Source organism: Cricetulus griseus, chromosome 2, assembly GCF_003668045.3.
Source record: "Cricetulus griseus strain 17A/GY chromosome 2, alternate assembly CriGri-PICRH-1.0, whole genome shotgun sequence".
Lineage (NCBI taxonomy): Eukaryota > Metazoa > Chordata > Mammalia > Rodentia > Cricetidae > Cricetulus > Cricetulus griseus.
Window position 1 is genome coordinate 186,179,162 of NC_048595.1, and position 14,914 is coordinate 186,194,075.

Here is a 14,914-nt window from a genome sequence, read left to right on the forward strand (position 1 = left end):
AGGCACGAATATGTGGAAAGGTTGAGTTTTGGTAAACGGGGTATTTGAAGTAAAAGAGGAGCATTTGCCACTTCCTGTAAAAACTTTTTTGAAGAACTGGTTCTGTAGGCTTAAGAAATTTACACAAGAACTCGGAATTAGATCAACTATTACATATTCTAGGAGTGGCCATTACAATGGATGAAGTCTGTGCTAAACGCTTTACATGAATTAATCCCAAAATTTTATCTTCATAAAAAAACTGACATGGAGATAAACTGGCTTGTCCCAAGTCCCTACTTGGGGTTGACCACACACAAGACTTCAGGTACCACTGCATATATTATGCAGTCCATTGTACAATAGAAATGCAAAACCCCCTCATTTAAAAAGCAGGAAAATGCTTACTGCATTAGACAGAGTTTCTCTGTGTAGCTTTGGAGCCTATCCTGGCACTTGCTCTGGAGACCAGGCTGGCCTCGAACTCACAGGGATCTGCCTGCTTCTGCCTCCCCAGTGCTGGGATTAAAGGCGTGTGCCACCAACGCCCGGCTCTGCATTGTGTCTTAATTTGTAACAATAATATAATAATAACAATACCCCACAAAACTGCTGTGTTGCTTCTGTAGTTTTCTCAACCGCAAGATCGCAGAGGTACCAGAATGTACCCCGAAAGGTGGCTGCTATTTCGGCTTGAGTCTCAAGAATACGGGTTTGGGCAAGATGGCAATAGTTGGTAGGTGGGAATATTGGAGGAGGAAGCTAGCGAACTCATCTGGTCAGATCGGATCGGGGAGGACAGCATATGACCAGAAACTAGTGGAACTGAGGGGTCCACTAACATACTCAACAGGGATTCAGTTTTCCCTGTTAAGTTCTTTAAAGTCCCTGAACTCCCACTGTACTGCTGTGCAGTTGATCTAAGAAAATCCCACAGGCTGAGAAGATTACAAGTTCGAAAAACGCTGCCATCAGAGTTAGTTTCCAGGCTTTCCAGTTGCAGATGTCTGACTTCTAATTTTGGCTGTATTCTCACATGGCTTTGATTCTCTGCACACGTGGAGACCTCTCTAGTGTCTCTTTCAGTGGCTATAACCCTCTTGGATATAAATCTCACAGTAATGATCTTGCATATCTTTAATTACTCCCTCACATATTTTATCTCTAACATCACATTAGGGATTAGGAATTGTATATATGGATGGAGAGTAGATAAAATCAAGATTTAGTTTAGAAGGCACACTTCTAGGTTGCCTCAAAGTAATCTTGTCTTTATGCCTTATTGTCAATTCTATAATTTTCCTCAGATAATAAACAGAAGTCATGTTTGCAAACACATTTAGATCTAGATGTTTAGCATCAGAAAAGAATAAAAATACACTTGCACACATGTTGACAAATTTTAAGTGGGGAGAATGACAGTCTTTTAAGCAGCATGTGAGTAAACAAATATCTGTATGAAACACTTGTTTCACACCACTCTAAAACTAACAAAGGAAACTGCATGTATCAAAATACCAAACCTCAAACTTACAGAAAATAACTCAGGTTACAAATCCTATGATTTTGTGTTATGGAGTACTTTCTTAGATATCAAAAAATCCACATGGAAATGTATTGATGAATGACACTTGAATCAATGACATGACTTTTGCTTTCCAAAGCATACCTTCAGAAGAAGGAAAGCATATGTGAAGAGAAGAATTTTGTAAATTGCACAATAACTTCATTAGTCATTATCTTTCTTCTGCTATAAGCACAAATCTTGTGGTACAAACTCATAGCCACTCATAGCCACTAGGACTCAGGGGAGAGATGACTTAGTAGGTCACTTTTAGACCCACCTGCTTTCACTTTATAACCAAACATCTGAGTTGAAGGTAATATCTCAAAGTTGAAAACAAATTGAGGCAGCCCAGGCCTGAAATGGCAGAGGACACAGATGACCAAAAAGCCTGGGGTGAGTTGGGAAAGTCAACCAGGAGCTGACTTGGTGTCAGAGGCTACTATCATACCAAATGCTGCCCTAGGTTTTTATGCCTGGACATGGGGGAGAGGAAAGGCAACAGTTCTGAGCCATCTCTTGCGGCTGGGGTGGGCAGTACTAAAAAATGTGCCACCTGTGACCCTACCAAGAGCCTTAACCCTGAGCAGTTGGGTACCATTGTGGTGAGAGAGTTCAAGGTGGAGAGGTAGAAGAGGAGGGAGGGGTGGAATGCTTTGTGGGCTTGGGAGAGAGATCTGGATAGGTGAAGGTGATGATGAGCAGGTTGACATAAATCGACAGCTGGAGATGTCTGACCCTGGGCTATGACTAAGGGCCAGGTCTTGGTTCAGGGCCCTGAAGCAGCCAAGGGGGCCTTTGTTGATGTCTGTGTTTCCTGTTGCCATTGGGGGCTGTGCAGGGCCCTCTGGTTTAAGTTGACACCTGGGGCCATGGTAAAATCCTGGCCTTGGCTGCTGCTAAAGACCATGTCTGCGTCCATGGTCCTTCCATGTCATGTGTCTATGGTCCCTGGCCCATGTTGCCTCCAGGGGCCATTCAGATGCCTGGGGTCTGGGCTGCAACCTGTGACCATGTTGGTTTCTGAGGGTTGCGCCACCACCAGTACTAGGCCAATTCAGGTGGCCTCTGCTGTCAACTGGTGCCATGGTATCCTCTAGACCAGGGCTGTAGCTTAAGGGTTTGTCTGGGTTCATGGCCCTGTGGTGGCCAAGGTCTGGGTTGGTATCCATGACTCCTGTAGCCACTGAGGGCTCTGCAGATGCCTGGGGTCTGGGCTATCCCTGGAGCCATGTTGGTGTCTGAAGACTACACTGTTGTGGGAGCTATGCTGGTCTGGGTAACCTGAGCTTGCTTGCCACCTAGGAACATGGTGATATACAGGCCTGGTCTGCTTCCTAGATCTACGTCTGGGTTCGTTGGTCCTGATGTTGCTGGGATTATGCCTATGTCATTGGAGCCATGATGTGCTGAGTGGGCCCTTCCCTTTGCTGGGCCTGGGATGTCTGGTCCTACAGCAGTTGAGTCTTTGGTGCCTCCCCCTCCCCAGTACCCCCAGGGCAGCACACTAGAGCTGACCCTGTGGTAGGGGACACAGGTGAGGGAGCCGGCCCTGGGATCATAAGAGTGGGAGAGCTAGCTCTGCCCCACACCAGCTGTAGCACACAGGCGAGCAGCCATTGCACCTTACCTGAGCAAAACAGTAGAGCTGTCCCTGGGGTGTGAATGTGGGGGACCCAGATCTGAGGAACTGAGAGCAGGAGAACTGGTCCTGCTCCTTGCTATAGGCTGGGTTAGGTGAGCTAGCTGAGACAGTGCTAGAGAGCTCATCTGGGTAGTGACTATGAGGGAAAGCTGGCAGGCAGGCTGACCAACCCAACTACCACTCAAGCCCAGAATTCTAGGAGTTGTCCCATCCTAACATCCACTGAACCTATGAACTGCTAGAGCATGGGTAGGGGACAAACCTATAGATCCAAACAGCTACAGGATATCCAAAAGGAGCCCCAGTGGGAGGCCATTATCAGTGGTATTAGCAGAAACTGAATCCTGGCAATGAGCACTTGCAAGTAAACATGCATGAGCTATATTTTACCATTCTTGGGCTCTCTGCTGCCATACTAAAATTAGGTCTCAAATAATGCCTTTTAAATTGTACCCTCTAGTGTTTTAGATGGAAGGCAATACTGTATCATGCCTGTGTGAATGTAAGATATATTGAATCTGGCTTATAGTTTGTCATTCTGATTATACTTTATCAGAAATTGTAGAATCTGGAAAGTATAGAGGGTCACATGCTACATTCATTATTTGTGCCTTTGAGAGTGTTATGATAAAGCATCAGAGAGACCTTGAAGGGGACCTTGGTGGATTCCATGGCAGGTGAGGGTGACCAAGGTGGAGGGACAAACATTCCAGCCAGCCAGAGCTTAAGTGAGAAGTCTTATTAGAAAGGGGAGGGAGGGGGAAGGAAAGAGAAAAGATCTAAAGAGACACAAAGAGAAGACAGAAGAGAAAAGAGAGACAGGAAAAGTCCTGCCTGCTCCAGGGAAACAGCGGGAAAAGAGAATGGAGAGGAGAGAGCCAGAAGGGAGCTGGAAAAGAGAAGAGTGGGAAAGAGAGCTTGAAAGAGAACTGGAAAAGAAAGTGTAAGTGGGTGGGGTCTGTCTTTTAAAGGGGTCCTTTGCACCTGTGTGCAGACTTTGCAATCATGGAACCCTGGTACTGCTTGAATGCATTCTTCCAGGTGACAGGGCCAGCATAATGACTGAATCCTTACAGAGAGGAAATAAAGGTTAGAACCCTGTGTAACGTCTTTGCATAGTGTTCCCTTGTACAGTTTATAAAACTTTCTTCTAAGAGTGTTAACCCCTAAGAGGGAATTTAAAATACTCCTTTGGTTTTGCTCTGATGTGAATGGACTATGCTGTCTCATTCCTATTTTTAATTAATTCACATTAAAATCAAGAACAGGATAGACACTTCCCATTATCACTGTTATTATTTAACACTGCCTTGGGAATTCTAGGGTAAAAGCAATATAGTAGATTAAAGTGCTATAAAGACTGAAAAAATAAGTAATTATCTTCCTGGTAATATTCTTGCCTATGTAGAAAATTCTTCACTCTGGGAAATACTTATAATAATGCCTATAAATAAATGTACCAAAAAATCACTGTTTGTATCCTTAGCTATCAGGGAAATGCAAATCAAAACAACCCTGGGATACCATCTTGCACCTGTCGGATTGGCTAAAATAAAAAACACCAATGACAGTTTATGCTGGAGAGGATGTAGAGAAAGGGGAACACTCCTCCACTGCCAGTGGGAGTGCAAACTTGTACAGCCACTTTGGAGATCAGTATGGTGGTTCCTCAGGAAAGTGGAAACCAGTCTGCCGCATGATCCAGCAATTCCACTCTAGGCATATACCCAAAGGATGCACATTCATACAACAAGAACATCTGTTCAACTATGTTTATAGCAGCATTATTTGTAACAGCCAGACCCTGGAAGCAACCTAGGTGACTTCAGTTGATAGATGGATAAACAAAATGTGATATATTTACATAATGGAGTATTAGTGGGAAAAAAAAAACTATGGAATCTCAAAATTTTCAGGCAAATGATGGAACTAGAAGAAACGATCCTGAGCAAGGTAACCCAATTACAAAAAGACAAACATGGTATGTACTCACTCATATATAGATATTAGACATAGAACAAAGGATTACCAGCCTACAACCTACACCTCCAGGGAAGCAAGAAAACAAGGAGGACCCTAAGAGAGACATACATCATCCCCTGGAGAAGGGCAAAGGGACAAGATCTCCTGAGCAAATTGGGATCACAGGTGGAAGGGGAGAGGGAGTTAGGAGAAAGAGAAGGGGAGAAGAAAGGGGGGAGGAAGACATGAGGGACCAGGAAGATTGAGTCAGGGGAAGAATAGAGGAAAGTAAGAAACGAGATGCCTTAATAGAGGGAGCCATTATAGGTTTACAGAGAAATCTGGCACTAGGGAAATGTCCCGAGGTCAGCAAAGATGACCCCAATGAAGATTCTAAGCAATAGTGAAGAGGCTATCCTAAGTGCCCTTCCCCTATAATGAGATTAATGACTACCTTATATGCCATCCTAGAGCTTTCATCCAGTAGCTGATGGAAGCAGAAGTAGAGACCCACAGCTAAGCACTGAGCTGAATTCCTGGAATACAGTTGCAGAGAGGGAGGAGTTATGAACAAAGGGGTCAAGACCAGGCTAGGGAAACCCACAGAAGCAGCTGACCTGAATAAGGGAGAGCTCATGGACCACAGACTGATAGCTCAGAAACCAGCATAGGACAGAACCAGACTCCCTGATTGTGGGTGTCAGTTAGGAGGCTTAGGCAGTCTATGGGGCCTCTAGTAGTGGAACAATATTTATCCCTAGTGTACAAATGGACATTGGTAGCCTATTCCACATAGAGGGATACTCTCTCAGTCTAGACACATGGGGGGAGGGCATAGGCCCTGCCCCAAATGATGTGACAGACTTTGACGATACCCCATGAAGGCCTCACCCTTTCTATGGAGCAGAAGAGGGATGGGATGGGGTTCGGTGGGACACACAGGGGATGGGAGTGAGGGAGAACTGGGATTGATATATAAAATAAGATTGTTTCTAATTTAAATAAAACACCACCAAAAAAGTCACTGTTTGTATCTACATGGGCAATAACTAGATAAAATACTAGCACTTGATATTTCTCAAATCTTACAAATTAGCCAAATTGATAGTTAAATTTTTTTAGAAGTTTTATGTTCTTGCTGTTTATTTTTTTATGTATGAGTGTTTGTTTTGTCTGCATGTATGTATGTGTGCCACACAGGCCAGAAGAGGGCATTGAATTCCTGGAACTAGAGATACAGACAATTGTGAACCACCATGTGGGCACTGGGACCTGAATTCATGTCCTCTGCAGGAGCAGCCTATGCTCCTAATCACTGAGCCATTTCTTCAGTCCCTGTTCTGTTTTGTTTTAGGTGGGGCCAGAACTTGTTGCTAGATGTTCTCATTGTTCTCTTCAATGTTGACTGCTTTAGTCAATTTTTATATCTAGAATATTTTCCATATACTTTGTGATCCCACTGTAGCTGTTAGGAAGTTAATAGACTTTTACCAAGGAGATGGTTATGTTATACCCATAGACTTTGTTTTACTTGCATCGAGGGTGAAAACATAAGATATCAAGAATCGTGTCATTTTTCTTACACATGCAAGTTACAGCCTTTAGTAGTTGGACGATTTCAATAATTCCACAAGTGACAGATCATAACCCAACTGTTTCTGCAATCCTGAACCAAACAAGTGACTCCTTCCTCCTTTTGACTGTGCATTTCAGCCCCTTATCCTCTGGGTGGCAGTATTGTTTTCTACATTGCACACTTAAGCTGAAGTTGGGAAGATTGGTGAGTAAGAGCCTTTCCCAAATTAAAAAGAAACTTGATGAGTCTTCTGAATCTATACTTGGCAAAAGATGGAGGCTTGGGTTTTTATTTTAAATGAGTCACAAACTGCAGTAAACCATCTACATTTATTGAAGTTTCAATTAATAAGTATACTAAAGAATACACTAATGGTAGGAGACAGGAAATACTCAAATCAGGATAGACTCCCCCTAGGAGAATGCCTGTCATCATATAAGTAACAATAAATGTGGTGAGCATGTTGAGTTTATGGATAGGAGAATTTGAGCAATTTTTATGGTATTATATATTAGTCCAAACAATATGGAAATGAGTATGGAGGTTTAAAAACCCTCATACTGAATGCATGGACCCCAGACTGATGTCTGGGAGGTCAGCACAGGACTGATCCAGACCCCTGAAAGTGGATGTCAATGAGGAGGCCTCGGCACTCTATGGGGCCCTGGTAGTGGATCAGTATTTATCCCTGGCATAAGAAGGGACTTTGGGAGCCCATCCCACATGAAGGGATGCTCTCTCAGCCTGAACACATGGGGAAGGGCCTAGGCCCGGCCCAGGATGATATGGGGAGCAGAGGGGGGATGAGGTGAGTGGCTCGTGGAGAGTTGGGGGCGGGGAGGAGGGAGAAGGAGAAGGGATTGACATGTGAAGCAAGCTTGTTTCTAATTTGAACTAATAAAAATATAATCTCTTGGGGAGAAAAAATAAAAAAACCCCAAACCAAACCTTAAAAATACAGCTAACATGTGACCCCACTATACGACTTCTTGCATATCCCCGAAGGAATCAAAGTTGCCATACAGTGTCCATTATGGAATTAGTAATAACAAAGTATTGAATCAGCCTAGGTATCTGTGAGTGAATAAATGTCTAAAGAACATGAAGTTATATACTCGCAACTGAGTTTTATTTAGTCATAAACAAGAATGGATCTGTATTGCTTTTAGGAAAATAAATATAACTTTTATGAAATAAGATAGACTTAGAAAGACAACTATTATACTTTTCTCATGTACAATAAAGAAAGAGGCTTTTGGGAGTAGAAATAGTACCAAATATGGTAGGTACAAAAAAGGATAGTGTAGCTAATATCATTTTATATATTTATGATAATGTAATAGTTAAGCTTACTGTATTCAACAATTAATATGCACTCATTAAAATAATTTTATTATTAAGAAATATAAAGTAACCTAAAAACCAATTTTGAGTAAAATGGATAGAATCATGATGGTAGCTGAATGAAGGAGCTACTGAGCTTGTCACCTCTCAATGAGGGATTAAAAGCTGTTTACCTTGAAGAGAGTTGATTGTTATTCATTTTGTGAGGTCAAGTACTATTTCTGCTTCATCTCGTTGAAATCACTACTTCAATTAATTCCCACATTAATGCCATGCTGACACACTCTAGTCACAGTCACCAGTGACATAGATAATAAACTATGGTATAGTGGTCTAGATAAAGATTACTAGTCCAGTTATTGGCAAGACTAGGTCATTTGAAAGTATGAGATGAGCCAGTGATTTCCTTTCTTGTCTCCCAAGTGTATCATTGTCCAATTTAGAATCATTGCTGAATGGTGGAATTTTTTATAGTAGACTTTTCACATCCTTCCTTAACCACATGCTTGTTCTTGAGTTCACAAAGAATTACATAGCTGAGGTTGAAACCTACTCATTGATCATGTCTGAAATAACAAATTACATAGTGTAACAAAGAACCAAGGACTAGATTATGCAGAGGCTAGCTATGGGTTTGGAGACAAGGAAGGGGAAAGGCTTCTGTGGAGAATATAAAATCAATAATAATACTAAATGTCAACATTATATTATTAGTAGTATATTTTATAAGCTTCTCACAAAGTCCATGGATGAAATTCTCCTTCCTTAAAAGTTACAGGTTGACAGCTGTAATAGTTTGCAAAGCTAAGAGATACTTTGCAATCAATGTTCTAAACGATTACTTCAGTTTTCCTGCTAAATTTTAGTAATACACTTGTACACTTTAAAAATATCAGCTCTTGTCTTTGATTAACACAGTTTATATGAAAGTAAATAAAGAGAAATGCTCACAATCAGCTGACTGCTGTTTCTTATGCACTTAGCTGCACCTGTTCACTGGTAAGTTTGACATGGCTTGTGAATGAGCTCAGTTCATCTCCAATACCTGTGATAGGACAACCTATCTTACATTGATTGCTTTCAAAAAGCAGTCAAATGTCTTTCAAATCCCCTCACTCTCTCTGTTATTATCTATACTCATCATATTTTGCCTGCATGGTAGAAATTGCTAGGAAAATTATGATCTTTCTAATCCTAGTTTTATATGCTGCCACTCTGTTCTTTCAAAAGGAGACTATGTTGCTCATCCAATTTGTAACCTTTAACCTCTCCATTTATACTTTGTATTGTATAAGGTCTGATGTGGTGGCCTGCCATTCAAGCCTTCTCACCCTCCAGTGTATTTTAGTATTACCATATCATGGCTTTTCAAGCCCATCTGTCCCCATGTATGACCTATGCTCAGTAAGTTAAAATAATTGTTAACAGTCTTTATTGTGGTTTTATTAGACCATATTATTTTTCTTAAGTTTTAAAATGTTATAACATTAATATCTATATTAAATGCTTTTACTTCCCATTAAACTCTTAAATTCATTGTCAGAAGAAATTATGTCTGATTTAACCATTTTATTGTTTGTATCTAGCAGAATATCCAGGGTATTAACATATCCTACTGTGTGAATTTTCCTTCCTAAAGTTATATAATAGGTGCAAAGTGAGACTGAGTATCTGTTAAATTGATAATATTATGAATAGGAAATGACAAAGTCAGATTTCAATATTCAGGACTATAAGATTCAAAGGATGAATAAAATTTATGTAAATGTGATCATAAAGGCAGGCTAACCAATAGGTTAAATGAACCTGTATAAAAACTCATAAATTAGTTAATTATAAAACTTGGCCTTTTGACATTCATGTTATCTAAATCTGAAAATAAGAATTTCAGATTTATGTGCTGATAACTTTCCCAAACTGAGAAAGCTAAAATTTTACGAATAGTTAGACCCTGCCAAGAGAATTGTCATCAAGATTTAAGAGACATAGATTATGTATGAGTCATAATGCTTCCATATCTAGCAAAAAAATTTAAACGTTTAAAAATTATTAACCCAGAATTTCTGGGAACATCACTTTATCATATAGATCCTCAGTATTGTCAACAGTCAAAAGAGATGTTTTACTATTACTGGGTCTTCAACCTGAAGAATTCCATGTTAATCTCAGAGATACTTGTGTATCAGGGGTTATTCCAGCATTATTCACAGTTGTTAAGTTATGGAATAAATTTAGGTGTCCAGCAATAAAGTATTAGGTACAGAAAATGTCATATAGTATACAGTAGAATTGTTTTTAATCATAAAAAGAGCAATGTTACATTGTTTGCAGAAAACTGGATTTGACTGGAGATAGTCATAGTTGTACAAATAAAAACGGTTTAACAAAGACACATACTGGGTTTCTCACATTTATGGTTCTTAAGTTTTATGGATACATATAAAACCATGTATTTATAACATGCCATAATATGACAGTAGAAATGAATCTGTCTGGGGAAAAATAGGATTAATTATATGAAGAAAAAAGAAAAAGGAAAAGGAAAAGAAAGATATGTATAAGTCTCTATATACATAAGTATATGGTGTGTGTGTGCATAAACATTTTTTAAGAAAAAACATAAGCAATGAAAAGACTTGCAGGTAAGAAATTATAAAATCATGTTTTAAATTTATTCGTTGGCTGACCTAATTTATTTTAGATTTTGGAAGTGGTATCTGATTATATATGTTTGGTCATATGCTGATTTGCATGTCTTATGTGTCTTTATCACAATAGGAATCAGTTTTAAATAGGATTGGTACAGTTTTTGCCATTAGAATGAAACCAAAGATACAATTTTATTGGTGCTGAAATTAAGTAGTCACAAATTTCTGCTCTTTATGTTGGAAGGGTAAGCACTGATTTATAGTAACATAGACTTCAGGGTAGAGGAGCTCCATTGCCTTCCCTATTGAGATAGGAGGGCCTCAGTGCAGGGCCACAGATGGAGAGTAAGTGAAGAAGTGGATGGATTCTGGGATACAGTTGCCTTTTAATTCATTATCTTGTACGTAGTGAAGTATAATTATTTTTGCTTAGCATACACCCAGTCATTGATATGAAAAACACTAACAACTAACTGAAAAACAAAATATAATAAAACTCAATATTCTGTAGAGGCCAATGGATTAATATTGTAAGTAATATTTCAGTATTACTCTGATGTAAAGATATATGGAAAAGTTGAACAGGTGAAATGAAACATCTGACATTGTGAAAATGTTTCATGGAATGTTAACCATATACTGACAAGTAGTTTGACAAATGCCAGTATTGGTTATGAATTTAATAATATTTTAATATTCTCTGGGAACTCCAGCCCAGGGGTCTGCAGGCAGATCGACTGGGCCTCTGAGGACCAAGCTACCCAGACTCTGCTAAGATAGCTGGGCTATTCCTGCCCCCACGCAGTGCAAAGTGCAGAGTGCAGAGGTGAGCTGCTTTGGCCCCTGATTTAGGCCCAACTTCCACCTGCCCACTCTGGGAACTCCTGCCTTGGGGTCTGTAGGCAGGTTGACTTGGCCCCTGAGGACCAAACAACCCAGAGTCTGCTGACATCTCTTCACTAGTCCTGCTCTCACCCAGCTGGAGAGTGAGTGCCACAGACCTGCCCGCACCCATCTTGAGACCCATCAGAGTATCAGAGCCAATTACACCCACTGGAAGAGAACCTTGGACCCACACCAGGAAAGGAAGAGACACCACCTGCACCCACTGGAAGAAGAGGTGGGAAGACGACAATATAAGAACACAACCAACAACAGGAAAACCAATACGACACCACCAGAGTCTAGGTCTACACCATCAAGACCTGAATATCCCAACACAGATGAAGCAGAAGACAACAACCTTAAAAACAACTTCATGTAGATGATAGAGACCTTAAGAGAGGAAATCAGAAAATCCTTCAGAGAAATGGAAGAAAAGACAAACCAAAAGATGCAAGAAATCAAGGAAAGCCAAGTAAATACAATTAAATAACTGAAGGAAACAGTTCAGGACCTGAAAACTGAAATAAAGACAATAAAGAAAACACAAACTGAGGGAATGCTGGAAGTGGAAAAGCTGAGTAAACAATCAGGAACCACAGATGCAAGCATAACCAACAGAATACAGGAGATGGAAGATAGCATCTCAGATGCTGAAGATAAACTAGAGGAAATAAATTCACCAAGCAAAGAAAATCTGAAGTCCAACAAATCCTTAACACAAAATATCCAGAAAATGTGGGACACTGTGAAAAGACCAAACCTAAGATAATACGTATAGAAGAAGGTGAAGAAACATAATTCAAGGGTGCAGAAAACATATTCAATAAAATCATAGAAGAAAACTTTCCCAACCTAAAGAAAGACGTGCCAATGAAAGTACAAGAAGCCTACAGAACACCAAATAGAGTGGACCACAAAAGAAAGTCCCTTTGTGACATAATTAAAACACCAAACAAAAAGAATAAAGAAAGAATATGAAGAGCAGCAAAGGAAAAAGACCAAGTAATGTATAAAGGCAAACCTATCAAAATTACACTGGACTTCTCCATGGAAACTCTGAAAGCCAGAAGGACTTGGATAGATCTTCTACCAACTCTAACATAACATGGATGCCATCCCAGACTATTATACCCACAAAAGCTTTCAATAACTATAAATGGACAAAACAAGATATTCCATGACAAAACCAGATTTATATAATATGTTACCACTAATCCAGCCCTACAAAAAGTACTGGAAGGAAAACTCCAACCTAAGGAAACTGACTACACTCACAAAAACATAGGCAATAGATAATCCCACTTTACGAAAACCCAAAAGAAACAGCAGGGTAAGTCCACATACAATACCAATACCAACAACAAATCAAAAAAAAAAACAAGAATAAGCACTCAATCGTCCTTAATTTCTCTCAATATTAATGGTCTTAACTCTCCTATAAAAAGACCCAGGCTAACAGAATGGATACGAAGACAGAATCCATCCTTCTTCTGCATACAAGAAATGCACCTTGAATTCAAAGACAGACATTACTTCAGAGTAAAGGGTTGGGATAAGATATTCCAATCAAATGGACCCATGAAACCAGCTGGAGTGGCTATCCTAGTATCTAACAAATTAGACTTCAAACTAAAATCAATCAAAAGAGATGATTAGATAATTTCATATTCATCACAGGAAAAATCCATCAGGAAGAAGTCTCAGTTCTAAACATCTATTCCCCAAATACAAAGGCACCATCATTTGTAAAAGAAACATTATTGAAACTCAAATCACAAATAAGACCTCACAAAGTTATAGTAGGAGACTTCAACACCCCACTCTCACCACTGGACAGGACCACCAGACAGAAACTTATCAAAGAGACAAAGGAACTAACAGTAGTTATGACCCAATTGGTGATGGGGAATGTACTTCTTTGTATGTTTATCTTATTGATTGTTGAATAAAATACTGTTTGGCTAATGAGACAGCAAGTTAGATAGGACTAGGAGTCAAAGAGGATTCTGGGAAATGTAGTAGAGAAGTGGTGATCCAGGCAGGAAGTGACATAGCAAGGAGACTCATATTTAAGCAAGGAGAAAAAGGAAGTGTCCCTTTCCCCTTTGCCTCCTCCAGTGTCACCATGTGAGCCACCAGCAAGAGAGGGTGCCAGAGGAAGGCATCCTCTATAAGATAAGTCTTATAAAATATATAGATTTATGATAATTAAGACTAAGCTAACAGATGATGGGGCAGGGAGGTTGAGTTGGGGGAAGAACAGAAGAGAGCAAGATAAAAGATAATATAATAGAGGGAGACATTATAGGTTTAAAGAGAAATCAGGCACTAGGGAAATGCCTGGAGAGCTACAAAGATGACACCAACTAACAATTCAAGCAACAGAGGAGAGGCTGCCTTAAATGCCCTCTCCTGATAATGAGATTGATGACTAATTCATATGCCATCGTATAGCCTTCATCCAGCAGCTGGTGGAAGTAGAAGCAGACACCCACAGCTAAACCTTAAACTGAACTGTTATCCAGTTGCAGAGGAGGACAGATGAGCATAGGGGTCCATACCAGGCTGATTAAACCCACAGAATCAACTGACCTGAACAAGGGAGAGCTCTTGATCCCCAGACTGATACCTGGGAAACCAGCATGGGACTGATCCAGATCCCCTGAATGTGGGTGTCAGTGCGGAGACCTTGGAAATCTATTTGATCTCTTGTAGTGGATCAGTATTTATTCCTAGCATAGGAATGGACTTTGGGAGCCCATCTCACATGGAGGGATACTCTGTGAGCCTAGACACAAGGGGGTTGGCCTAGGCCCTATCAAAAAGAATAAGACAGACTTTGAAGACCCCCTTTGGAAGGCCTCACTCTCTCTGGGGAGCAGAAAGGGTATGGGATAGGAAGGGTGTTAGTTGGGGGGGCAGGGGAAGAGGGAATGGAAAGGGATCTGGGATTGACATGTAAAATAATTTTCTTTCTAATTAAAATAAAAATGTACAAATAATTAAAAAAGAAAAAATAATATTTTAATATGAAATGATTTTATGTCCTTTCAGTACAGAATTCTGTATCTAAACAGAAATGAGGAAAATGGACTCATGAAATTAGCAGAGTAATGAATTATTCATATAACTCTGTGTTAAACAATGAAAGCCAAAAACTACGGTTTCATATTTTAATATTACTTCATAGCTGAAGTTCTTAATATCTTATGCAACACTGAAATTAAAGATGTATCCATAGAAATGAATGTACATTATTTTCTAATTTCTAGGCTGTATACTTTTAAATTTGCATATTGTGTTTAACATGA